This window comes from Sinocyclocheilus rhinocerous, unplaced genomic scaffold (genome assembly GCF_001515625.1).
Source record: "Sinocyclocheilus rhinocerous isolate Xijiao unplaced genomic scaffold, SAMN03320098_v1.1 scaffold507, whole genome shotgun sequence".
NCBI classification, from domain to species: domain Eukaryota; kingdom Metazoa; phylum Chordata; class Actinopteri; order Cypriniformes; family Cyprinidae; genus Sinocyclocheilus; species Sinocyclocheilus rhinocerous.
The window spans coordinates 369,533-382,377 of record NW_015649561.1 but is presented as its reverse complement, the minus strand read 5'-3'; the positions used below and the strand labels follow the sequence as shown (position 1 = coordinate 382,377).

The following is a 12,845-nucleotide window of genomic DNA, read 5'->3' as shown; positions in this document are numbered from 1 at the left end:
AAAATAAAATGTAACCTAACATATAAACATATAAGAATTTTTTTTTTGTTTAAATTATTAACTTGCTCACATCAAAATTAATATTAGCCTCACAGGGAACACTCAAATAACACTCCACACCTAACCACTTACAATATGTAGTAAGATACTGTGCAGATGTCAAGATATATAGTCCATTGTAAATGTAAAAATAGATTTTATATGGTGTTCATTGTGTGTTATAAATAATCATAACCTTAAAACTTATAACCACAAATGCATAAGCATTATAATGTATTATAATTGTTGTTATGATTATTTATAAGATGATATAACATATTATAAGGTCTTTTATAATGCATTATGAATCCATTATAATGCCTTAAGAATACCCTTATAATGTGTTATAAATATGGGCTTCACAGAAAGTGTTACCAACATTTCTTATTAGCAATGCTGAAAAGTTTTGCTGCTCAGTATTTTTGTGGAAGCTATGATACGTTTTTTTTTTTTTAGGATTCATTGATTAAATATAAATTCAAAAGAACCACATTTATTTGAAATAGAAATCTTTTGTAACATTATAAATGCCTTTACTGTAACCTTTGATCAATTTAATGCATCGTTTAAAATATAAAAAAAATTAAATATATATAATTAACAACAAAACATTGCATTGTTTAATTTTTTTTTTTTTGCAAAACAACTTGTATACTGAATCAATTAAAATGTGGACAAAATATATTGGTTGTATGATATTTCTTAAAAAAAAAAAATAATAATAATAATAATAATAATAAATTACCAATGTCATGTTTTAATAATGTTGCAATATTATTATTAACTGCGGTACTCTTTCACAAAGAGAATATGCAGAATATGCAGACTTTTTAGCATCACACATCTGATCGCCTAAAAAATACTGGCTAAACATCAAAATTTAGATTAATACCGGTACCATGGATTTATTTTTTCAAATAAATATGGACATATATTTATTGCATAGTCCTATTTTGGACACCATTGACTTTTATTATATGGACAAAAACACATTTCTCAAAATACTTTCTTTCATGTTCCACAGAAGAAAGTCATGCAGGTTTGGAACGGCATGGGGGTGTATAAATGATGACAGAAAATACCAAAGTTTAGACTACTTCAGCCATAAGGTCTACTTTTATGAACCGCATACTGCATTATTTGGGCAAACGCAGCTGAGATACGGTTAAAAATTTACATAGGCAACCCATTCCTGTAAGTGTCCATTTTTTTTTGTAAACCATTTTCTCTAGGTGTTCTGGTGACTTTTGCCAAAAACACATGAGTGTGTGCTCCTGGCCCTGTCACTGACGCAGCTGTGATAGCGTTCATACAGAGCGTGAGTCCTGTTACCTTCTGAACGCCCATCTGAGCATCCAGGACTTTCTAATATGTAAACTAGCAAACGTCAAATCCACAATATGTTTGCCTGCCTGCTTTGCATCTCCTTTGGGGGGAACGAAGCAATGGGCGATGAGCCAGCTACTTTTACCTGTGACACTGTCACTCAGAAATCACCTGCAGAAATCGTGCAGCCAATTACACTTTGGATATCTATAGTCAGAATTGAAACCGATGCGCTATCTGTCTAGTAAATAACATTCCTCACATTAGCTTATCAAACACAACCCTGATATCTCCCTTTGTGTTCAACGTGTTTACCAAACACTCGACGCCTGCAGACGTGTCAGCGCCCACACGCCGAATGATCTGTCGGAGTATTTGTGTTTTGGTTTGGGGCACATCAGCGAGAGCGCTGTCCCAGGATGCATCGAGGGCCCGGATTTTCTGCTGAGGTTCGTGAAAGGATGCGTCACTGAGAGTGGCAGTCGAACATAAACACCTCTAACAAGCCGAGGATGCTGAAGAAAAAAGGACAAATAGAACAGCGAAATCCCCAATTCACAATCCCCACTATCCCGGTCTTTCTATCAACAGAGCCGTATTCGTTCGCTAAGCCTTTTTCTACGTGACAGGTCTCTCTGTTCAATAAAGCTGACTTTCCGTGTCTCCACTAGTTGCCCTTTCATTTCTCAGTGCAGGGACTGTTTTTTCTCTTAGCTGTGAGAGAGAAAAGCAGCCGAGTCCCTACAGGTGAGGGGGAGCTTAGCATCCATCATGGCTTTTTCCTGTAACTCAAAGCAAACTGTCATGTCATGTCAGAGAGATTGCCGGTGCTACTTGATCGCAGCGCCAGCGTCTTGTTTAGCCGAGTCCTCTCTCTCGCCGCGTCGCCTGCAGCAGCGGCTGCAGAGCCAGACACAAACAGCCATTTTCCTGCTGCCAGGTGCCGAGTGCGTACGACTCGCTTCACAGCATCTGTCTGTCTTTTTGAGGAGCCATCTTGGGCAATGAGAGCTGAAGTAAACACACACGTTTATACACTATGAAAGCAACACGCATATATGCACACTCTATGTTTTCACCCAACCTTTATATTTAATCAAAAGAGCTTGAGAGGTGTCGGGATGCATAAGAAAGTCACCAGCTAAAAACACATCCTGAGAGCCAGCTATGCCTCCTGGCATTAAAAGAGGGCCTGTCTGAAGATAATTATTAACTGTCAGTTAATAATAATATTGCAACATTATTAAAACATGACATTGGTAATTTATTATTATTCTAGCGGAGATATTTTTATCTTAATTTTATGTTGTTACTTATCTTTTATGTTACACGTGACATGGACATTTTGGACACAGAAATTTTTCAGAGTTCAGACAAATCCAAGTCTGAGTCCACCCGAGTCCTTCTGAGTCCAAGTTCATTCATAATTGCAGTCTGAGTCCAAGTCCGAGTCTAAGTCTCAAGTCCAAATACCCCAAGACTGCAGGCAAATCAGATCTTTTCAGGCTGACTATTAATTGCAAGTGATCAAATCCGATTTGTGTGTCCAGACATAACCATCTTATCTGCATGGCACGACACAAGCATACCCACTTTTTGATGAGGCTTTCAACAGATGCAGGAAAAAATAGAGGTTCATCATCTCGTTCTCCAAATAAGCGCCCTATTGAGTTGCGATGCAGAACTTCTCTGTCACACAAGAAAAACTCAGCAACGGAGGAGACTGGTATATATTGCAATGTTCCATGCCATAGTCACAGTCAGCTTCGGCTTCGTTTGAATACTGTATACTGTAATTACTTCTGGCATCCCCATCAACGGTTTGACGTTATTGTTGTTTGTCACATTAAGAATGATGCAAAAGACTATTTGAAATCTGATTTGAGCAGCCAGAACATCCAGACTGAGATGCATCAGTAAAAATCTGATTGGAATTGCACTTCAAACCATCTCCATATGGGGTTTGAATCAAATAAAAATAAAAAATAAATCAGATTTCATGTGTTTTTATGCTGACAGTCTGAACTAATGTTATCATATTGTCATTGTGAATTTAAACAAGGTATACGATACTCACCAGCAGGTGCGAGTCCACTACCAAGCTCCTTATAGGGCACCTGCAGACTAGTGTCCAGAGTACGGAAACCCTCTTTCAGAGAGTGCTGTTTGTAATACTCAACCAGTCCCTGGACAGAAAAAAAATCACAAGTTTAAATGCTTATTTCAGGGATTCCCAAAATGTTTTGCCAGCTAAACCTCTGTGACCTAAAATATTTACTTAAAGTACCCCTGTAATTTTAAGTTAATATTTCAATAATTATCAACACATTCACATGTTCACAATTCTCTTTTTTGTTGGTTAATGGTTAAATCACATGCAGGTAAACAAACAAAATATAGCATCTTTTTAGTGTTTCATTTTGATTATTTTAATTTATTTTCACGATTTCACACTTCACTTTTCTGTCATCAGACTGAGCGAATAGCATGCATATTTGGTGTGCTGTCCGAGGGGAGGAACCCAGAGAACTCCCCATATCCCCAAGCTGGGACAAGAATAGTTAGGAGTGAGGAGGGATGCCAGAAAAACGTTTGTGGGAAAGAGGTAAGTTGGCTGTATATATATACAGTATTCATGTACTATCATGCTAATTAAGCTGATTATCTGAAAATCCTCCACCTGTGCTGAACGTGCTCCTCCTGAACTAGTTTTAGATCTTAATTTTAAAGTTTTATGAGTTAATTCATTATTACCTTTCCAAGAGCTGCATTTGGGAAACCCTGCCTTATTTTATCTTAGTGGAACAGCTACAATTGCTTATGTGTAGATGATCACATTTACAAAAACATACATACATTGTTTTATGGATGTGCACCATGGTAATACTATTCTTTGACACACCCTGGAGTACCATGATATATGAATTAATAATCATTCAGCACTATTGTATACATTAAAGCTTTCCTTCTTACAGTACATGCTGTCACCACGGTGTACTTTATTAGGGAAACTTGATCATTTTAAAACCATCTAGAAGAAAACATAACAAGGTTGCAGTAGTATTGAAGACTCTGATGGATTAATAGCTGGACTCCCATTATTAATTATGCTAATGAAATACAGAAATATGCAGATCAGCACATGTTCTGCTTTTTCGATAAAAAAAGCTTAGGTCTCTGCAGCACAGCTAGCGACACTAAATTATAGCACCCTACATATGTATTCATACGGTGATGATAAATAGAGCAAATGATGATGAAGACCATTGCTTCTGTGCAACTCAAACCCACTTACTAACACAGTCTTGAACGTCCTGCTTTCAGCAATGTAGAAGCAGCACTCCTTGGTGAGGATCTTAATGTGTTTTACATCATTGTTGTACCTGCAGATGGCAGAGAATTGCTGTAACTATTGCAAGATTGTCAATATTTCCACTTCAACAATGTCAACACTGACTACGTTTACATGGACATCAGTTAATCTTATTTATTTAGTTATTTTTCAACGTGGCACTAAAATGTTGCCGTAGGCTATTTGTAGCTACGAATGCAAACACAATTTTGGCACAGCAGCCCAAAAAACAAACAAACAAACACACACAAAAAATAAAAAACAAACAAAAAAGTGAAAAATAGTGAGGGGATATTTTAATTATTTGTTAATAAACTAGTGTTTTCTGAGTCAGTGTCGCAAAGATGAATTTGACGAACCTGACTCGCCATTTCCACATTGGACGTGCCTTTAGAGAGAAATGCATCTTTACGGATTACATAATGAAAGACGTGTTTTCGATTTGAATTATTTCGTTTTAAAATAGTAATTTAAAGCATTATATAGATATATTTATCATGTCGGTAAGGCACGTATTCACTGAGTTTCAGTTCATCATTGTGAGGCGCTCCTGCTCAAGACAGAGACGACAGAAAGCTCATCAGAAAGCATTTGTTTTCTTTATTTTACAAAAGCACAAGGTTTTGTTGATATTGTGAGTGCACACAAATAAAAGTAGACTTTGCAGTTCTGAATGAGGTATACTCTTACCTTTATTAGCAAAAATGACGGCATATTTTTAAGCTTCCACTGTTATTTAAAAAAAAAAATGCAAGTTATCGTGCTGGCGCCTCCCACGTCCTGCAAAGCGTGATTCAGCTTCCACTCTCCGCACAAACGATTGCATATGCATCTAACAGCACACATTTATCTAGGTTAAATGTTTAAATTAATACTATGAAATGCACAAAGTGTTTTAATGTCTATAGATTTTATTTTAGGCAAGTCGTCGTGTTGATTTGAGAAGGCTAAATTGATCAAACATATGCTCAACTCACTGTTTGCTGCTGGCCGCTTGGTCGTTCCTTTAAAAAACAAAAACCTGAATTTAACAAACAAAATGCATTAACAAAATGCATTAACAAAATTTTACAAACACATTTCTAAATTAACTTAATAAAGAAACGAAAAGAAATATTACCACTTTGCCATTAAAAACCGAAACTGAACTATTTTAATGGCTGCAACAGCAGCTGTGTAATGGGGAAGAGAGAGAGAAAAAAAAGACACGGGCTCCAGTCGGACTCGGGCTGAAAATTCTGATAAGCTGTCGGACAAGGGAAATTGCAGGGAAATTCATTTCCTCGTTTCAATTAAAAGTTCCCCTCAGCTTAGCGGGCCCCCAATCTGCCCGGGCCCATATGCACCTGCATACCCTGCATACCCAGACGCTACGCCACTGCATGAGTTGCTTTTAGAATATTCCTTTCATGTTCCCGTTTTAAATGTTATAGTATATAGATCGATTAATGGCACACGTCATTACATCACTACGCGACGCCATCCATTTCACATATAAACATATAGTTTGTCTATAATTCGTACGTTTACATGGACAACAATATTCCGATTTTAACACAATTAAGAAATGTGAGCCAAAATCATCACAATTAAAAGAACCAAAGACTTAAACTACTTCAGTCTGTGTGCATTGAATTTAATTAATACACGAGTTTCACAATTTGAGTTGAATTACTGAAATAAATGAACTTTTCCACGACATTCTAATTTATTGAGATGCACCTGTATATGTTTATATGTGAAATTCTGGAGGGGACTTTGGATGGCATCGCGTGGTGACGTAATGGCGTGTGCCATTAATTGAACTGTACTATAACATGTATAACATGTACTATAGCATGTACTTAATCATAATATTGTCTTATTCAGAATAAGGTAAATAATTAGATTATGATGTCCATGTAAACGTAGTCAATAATGTCAACTTCAACAAAGAAGTTTTAACAAATACATTTATTTATGGAGCACATTAAAAAAGTGCATTCTAAATGTGCAATTAAAACCCTTTTAAGAGCCTAAGATGGCGCAATAAGTGAGCGTTAAAGGGACAGGTCCCCTAAAAAGTGAAGTGAGTGAATGAATTTCCATTTTTGGGTGAACTATTCCTATAAATACTTAATCTAAAGATGTCATGAGAATGAGAAGATCTAATGTTCAGTGGTAGGTTATTCCATAACCTTTAACCAAAATCCACAGCTTGAGCTTGTTGTGGAGAGTTAACTATAACCTAAGGATGTGGAATAGTGCTGTCGGTCCCTGACCGCAGGTCAACACATTCAGAGGATAAAATATTTTGACAAAGACCTTGTGATTGGTTTAAGCATGAGACACGCAACTATTTAATGTTTTGAGGTAATAAAGCCCACAGTGAGTATGTGCGTGATCACTCACTGACCACATCTATGCTACACATTAGTAGCTGTATGTAAATTCCACGATGCATAATGCATTGGGTTGCATGGAGGGAAATGCATGAAGAAATCTAAGCTTTGCATGCAAAAGGACCTCATGACTATCTGTCATGCCAATTTTATGCGCAATAAAAACATGCTGGCTCAAATATATGAAGTGGGATAATAGCTACACGTACTTGATGCTTATAGCGTACTCTCTGCTCTCCCGGCTCCTGTATCGCACCAGGTAGGTGCTGTTCTCTCTCTCCATGAGCTCAGACTCTGCGTGGTGCCTCTCCATGGGCCCGGCGAACCTGATCACACAAGCCAACATGCACGTGGTTAAAACCAAAACAACAACACTCAGCACATGCAGTTGTGCAGGTTATTGTGTCATGTGGACATTGGAATAAATGTGATTAAACATTTACTGTTGAGACATACCAGGGTTGAGCTGAATAGTCGACTGTCCTCGGTACCTGAGGATGAGAAACATTATAAACAATGTCATACTTATATACACTACAAGTTATACCCATTTATGTTTTTCATTATATATAAACATTTTCAACATTGATAATACAAACCATTATTAATAATTAATTGAGAACCAAATCAGCATATTAGAATGATTTCTGATTTCTGTCATATTTCATATGACACTGAAGACTGGAGTAATGGCTGCTGAAAATTCAGCTTTGCCAACACAGGAATATATTACATTGTCAAATATATTAAAATAGAAACAGTTATTTTAAATTGTACTAATACTTAACAATATTACTGATTTTTGTTCAAATAAATGCAGCCTTGGTGACCATAAGAGACTTTCAAACACATTTAATAATCATAATTATTCAAAACTTTTGGCCACTGATGTACTGTACATAGTTCACACAAATAGAAATCAACAGCATTAAAATGATTATGCAAGTCATACAAATATACATACACATGGGCAGGGTTTGACTGCATCACTTGGAAAGAAGCCGGTCTCTTGCGTTGTCAGGATTTTGCCCTGCCAAGACGTGTGGTTGTTAATTGCATTATATTTTCCTTGAGGCGATGCTCCCCCTCCCCTTTGCTTTAATAAATCTAAGACAATTAGCTCACAACAAGCAGTGAATCTCATTTAGAGCCATAGTTAATTACTGTTCAGCCCCTACCCACGGTTAAACTCCGTTACGCATCAGAATGAAAGCATCAACTAATGCTGAATAATCATACAGCTTCCACAGCAGAACCTCGTGAATCACGACACTCGCCAATAAGCCATTGTTTGATATTGCTGCTCCGAGCATATTTGGATTTATGAATTACATTAGACCCGAGTTTCGTATTATGTCCTCGTGCAATAGATTGTATTGAGCAATCGCAGGCCGGATGCCAGTTTTAAAATAGGCTCATTTCTTGCATGGCTTCAGCCACAATTATCTGTATATTTTTGGATAAAAACCGACAATTCCCCCCAACTCGGTATGAAACAACAGCTGGGAGGTTATAATGCGCTGTGAATGCGGTGGAACCAGATGCCAAAATTTAGCAGCCTATGATTGATTGCGATTTAGGCTGAAGGTTTGACTGAGGGTGTAATGAGCCTCTTCTCAAACAACTATTCTGCTAAATATATATTTTTCTTTCCTGGCCCCCTTTAAGATCATCTTTAACAAGTATGAAATGAATTTCAGAAAAATGCACCTCTACCCCAAATTAGATTGGAGCCCCAAACTGGAACTGTATTCATGATTTATTCGGCTTAATAATGTTTCGCCGTAGCTTTTGAAAGCCCTTTATATTTGTTAGGCCACAGATAAGCATATGATAAAGATTAAACTTATTACCCCATTAGAGTAAACAGTTGGCAGCCTAAAGGATCAAATTAAATTATAGTGATCGATTGCACTGTTCTGGCAACGGGACAGAGATAATTGTCTTTTAGTAACATGGGAGATGAATGCTTAGAGCTCTGTAATTCCATTCTTTGGTGTCATGGGACTCTGAAGATTTAGTAGCCTTATTAAGAGTTAAGTGTCGTTTCACACAAGATAAAATAAAACAGTGATGTGCATTATCATTCAACAGCAGCGCTTCTCGCTCCCCTCTATGACCTGCCTGGTGCGTGGAGAACCACGGCTGACACGCACGTCTAGCCGCTGCCTGTCTCAGTCTGTTGGCTCGGTGAATCTCTTGGCATCCATTTTTGAGCTGTAGGGTTTTTTCTGCTTCGGTGTGTGCTATCAGGCAGAAATGGCCCAGCATAAAGCATGGGAAATCTCGCTAAGTGTCTATTCCCCGCCGAGCTGTTCCGAGACGTGTCGGCCAGATTGGAGCAACACCAGGAGGAAGATGAGGTTTTAGTGCCACCATAAACCATAGAGAAAAAGAGCCACAGCAGCCCGGCAAGAGCCAGAAATAAATAACGCAGGAACAGTCTGTGACAATAAGCTAGAGACAAAACGGCAATGCCGAAACATGCCTGAACAAAGACTGTGCTCTGTAGTCACTATATCTGATGGCTCATTTAGGTATCAGTTCATATTAGAAAGCAATGTGAAAAAAGGAACGTTTTCAGTCATTATTTATAGTTTACACTTTTGTATATTGTACTAAAGTTGTACTAAGTTGAGTACAGATGTGTTTGTATTTACAGTAGTATATCTGCTCAAAAATAATCAAATATTACAATATTACAAACATTATAGCGCTGTGAGTACGGAGTAATATTAATGAATTAGATAATTTAACAAATTAAGAAGACAACAACAACTATAAATACAGTGGTGGCTAAAATGATTACAACACTAGTATTTTCACCAGCTAAAAATGGTTTTAAGTCAGTTATTTCTATCTTTTGCTGTAGTATGTCAGTAGGAAATATCAGTTTACATTTCCAAAAATTCATTTTGCTATTAATTGTAATAATCCAGTGAGATTTTTGTCTGACAGCAGCCAGTGCTCCACACAGATTTGATCTCATCATCATCCAGTCTGCCTGCAAAGCTACAGTACAGTTTGTGGAGCACTGGCTGTTGTCAGACTCCTTGTTCAAACAAAAATCTCACTGGATTATTACAATTAATGGCAAAATGAATGTTTGGAAATGTAAACATTACATTACAAGACATTACAAGATATTTCCTACTGACACACTACAGCAAAAGATAGAAATAACTGACTTAAAACCATTTTTAACTGGTGAAAATGCTAATGTTCTATTAATTTTGGCTACCCCTGTATATACAATTTTTATCAATTTAATGAATCCTTGCAGAATAATTGTAATAATTTTCAAAATAAAAAAGTTTTATAAAAAATGTATAATTAACCTAAATGGGCTGACTGGCTATGGAAATACTGGTTACTGCATTTATCATTTGGTTTAAATGTCATAAGACATATTTGTAGAAAAGGTTATATGTGCCCTATTTGCTTTGATATATGTTGTGATCAAGCTTCAGGGTCCCATGACACCACAGAACACAATTCCACTATTTGGTGTTTAAATACTACTGTACTTTATCTGACCTCCCACCAGGAGCTGTGAGGATCGGCATAGATGACCTCTATGACATCACCAATCTGAGCATTCAGCGGCGGTCCACCCGAAGGACTGGGAACCCCAAAATAGTCTCTGATGACCAGCATTTTTGGCAAACCTGTAAAAATAAAATGTGACATAAAAGCAATATTGGCACTATTCCTAAAACATGTTCCTGGTCTTATTTTGCATGTTGCATTTGTGCACATAATTCCAAAGAAAAGATTGTTGACCTACTTCACTTCTGAAAAGTTTTGATTTTAGCTGACATCACCAGCCCTCTCATTTTTCAACCACTTGACTCCATTTTGGTGCTTAACAGCCAATGTTCACAGTCAGCAAATAATTCACAATGGAAACAAACAAGTCCAACTTATTTTCTAATTGAATGTGTCAGATTACATACGTCAAATGGCTTGAGAACAAGTTTACATTAAATACAGTACAATACGAAATTATGCAAAAGATTACCGATTATGTGCAATTAGGCAAAATAAAATACAAATAAAGAATAAAATAAAGCCAGAAAGCTTATGCTTGTGATACACTTAATAACAACTATAGCCTTTTATAAACAGTTTATGAAATGAATTTCACATCAAGTTTTTGCTCCACTCCAGCATTGTGCTGGAGCTCAGTGGGTGGCCTTTCAAAACCCAAAGCGAATGTCCACTTTTCTCTTTCACAAAGGACAAATAAAGTGACGCACAGCAGCAATTGTTGTTTCCACAACCCTATCCACTAAATCAGAGGCAGTGACACTAACTAATGACAGAGAAGGAGATCATCTGAGGCTGTTTCTTACTCTAGAGCCTCAGTGTACGGTGGTTAATAAGGCTGGGGAACAACATAAACTCCCCCTGAAGCCTTAGACCGAGGCTGGGGGTTTCTCCAAGCATAAAACAGCTCCTTAGTATCCAGTCTATAAACTTGTTGTTTTTAATACTGCCAGGTGCCCAGGTCTTAATGTAGACAGTAAAAACAGTTGTTTTACATGCACTGGCTAGGCTTATGGAGATCTATGCCTCTAGACTGAACTGCATCCTCTGTTACTAAACTAAGCTTCTTGTCTTTGCTTTCATTTACTGTACAGTATAAAAGCTAAATACTATGTGATCATTAAGCCTTTTGACATGATTAATATAGTTAATTTAAATATGACAGTTACAGTGACTTTTACAACCAGGAATTGATTTTGCGACAGCCAAGGCATGTTTCTGGTAGTGATATACAATATAGTGGCATATGTATGCATGTATGTGTATGTATGTGTAGCCGAAGTCTCTTATGCTTTCCATGGCTACATTAATTTGATCAAAAATACAGTAAAAACAGCAATATTGTACAATATTATTACAATTTAAAATTATAATTTTATATTTAAGCTAGGCTGTTTAGGCTAAGGTCTTATCGTGAGCAATAATGGGCAGCACAGAGGAGGAGTTTTCCTGCCACTACAGCCCACTCAATCGACCCTGGCAGCTTTGACTGGTGCTCAGCAGCCCTTGCCTGAAGCTAACTCAAAGGATCACACATATTTGACATCCCAGGTGTTTTATGTGGTGTTCACCAGGAGTGTCAAATTTGTGACAAAATTCTTAAATCATAACATACAATTGCAGTTTTCTCAAAGCAGATCTATGGAAGAGAAAAGTGTTCCAGATAGTAATCCTGAAGCAACCTATCCACGTGAGGAAACTGAGGATGATATTGAAGAGGAAGAAGAGTTGTGTTCTTAGATAACTTATAACTTGACTTGTTATCTTCAGTTTATCAACTGCCTGAATCAAGGAGATGTTCAACCTGCTGAAACTGGTGTGAACATAAGATGCCAACAACCTGGCAGAGGTTATATAAACTGAGGCTTGTGTCGGGCGCGTGCATAACGGACTTCCCCTCTGAGTGAATCGCCAGACGTCAGCTGCGAGTTTTCCTGTGGTAAGTACTTTTCACTTACTTTTAAAACGTAAACCATTATCAATATCAATGAAATTAAAAAATATGAAGAAAGTAAATGTAAAATCTAATTATAGGCTATTGCTAGGACAGTCTGAGGGAAAAGTTTGTTTTCCTCAAACTGCCGCTTTCATGAAACTCATTCAGTTGTCCTGCAACTGACTAGTATAGTGACTATACAGTAGGGATTGCACCGACTAATCGACTAGTCGACTTCAATGCTCTGCCATGACGCTTTAAG

General features: G+C 37.2%; 1 pseudogene; it reads right to left on the bottom strand.

Moving 5' to 3' along the window:
* Positions 1 to 12,845, bottom strand: part of LOC107710623 (guanine nucleotide exchange factor VAV3-like) — a 69,602-nt pseudogene that overhangs the window by 5,740 nt on the left and 51,017 nt on the right.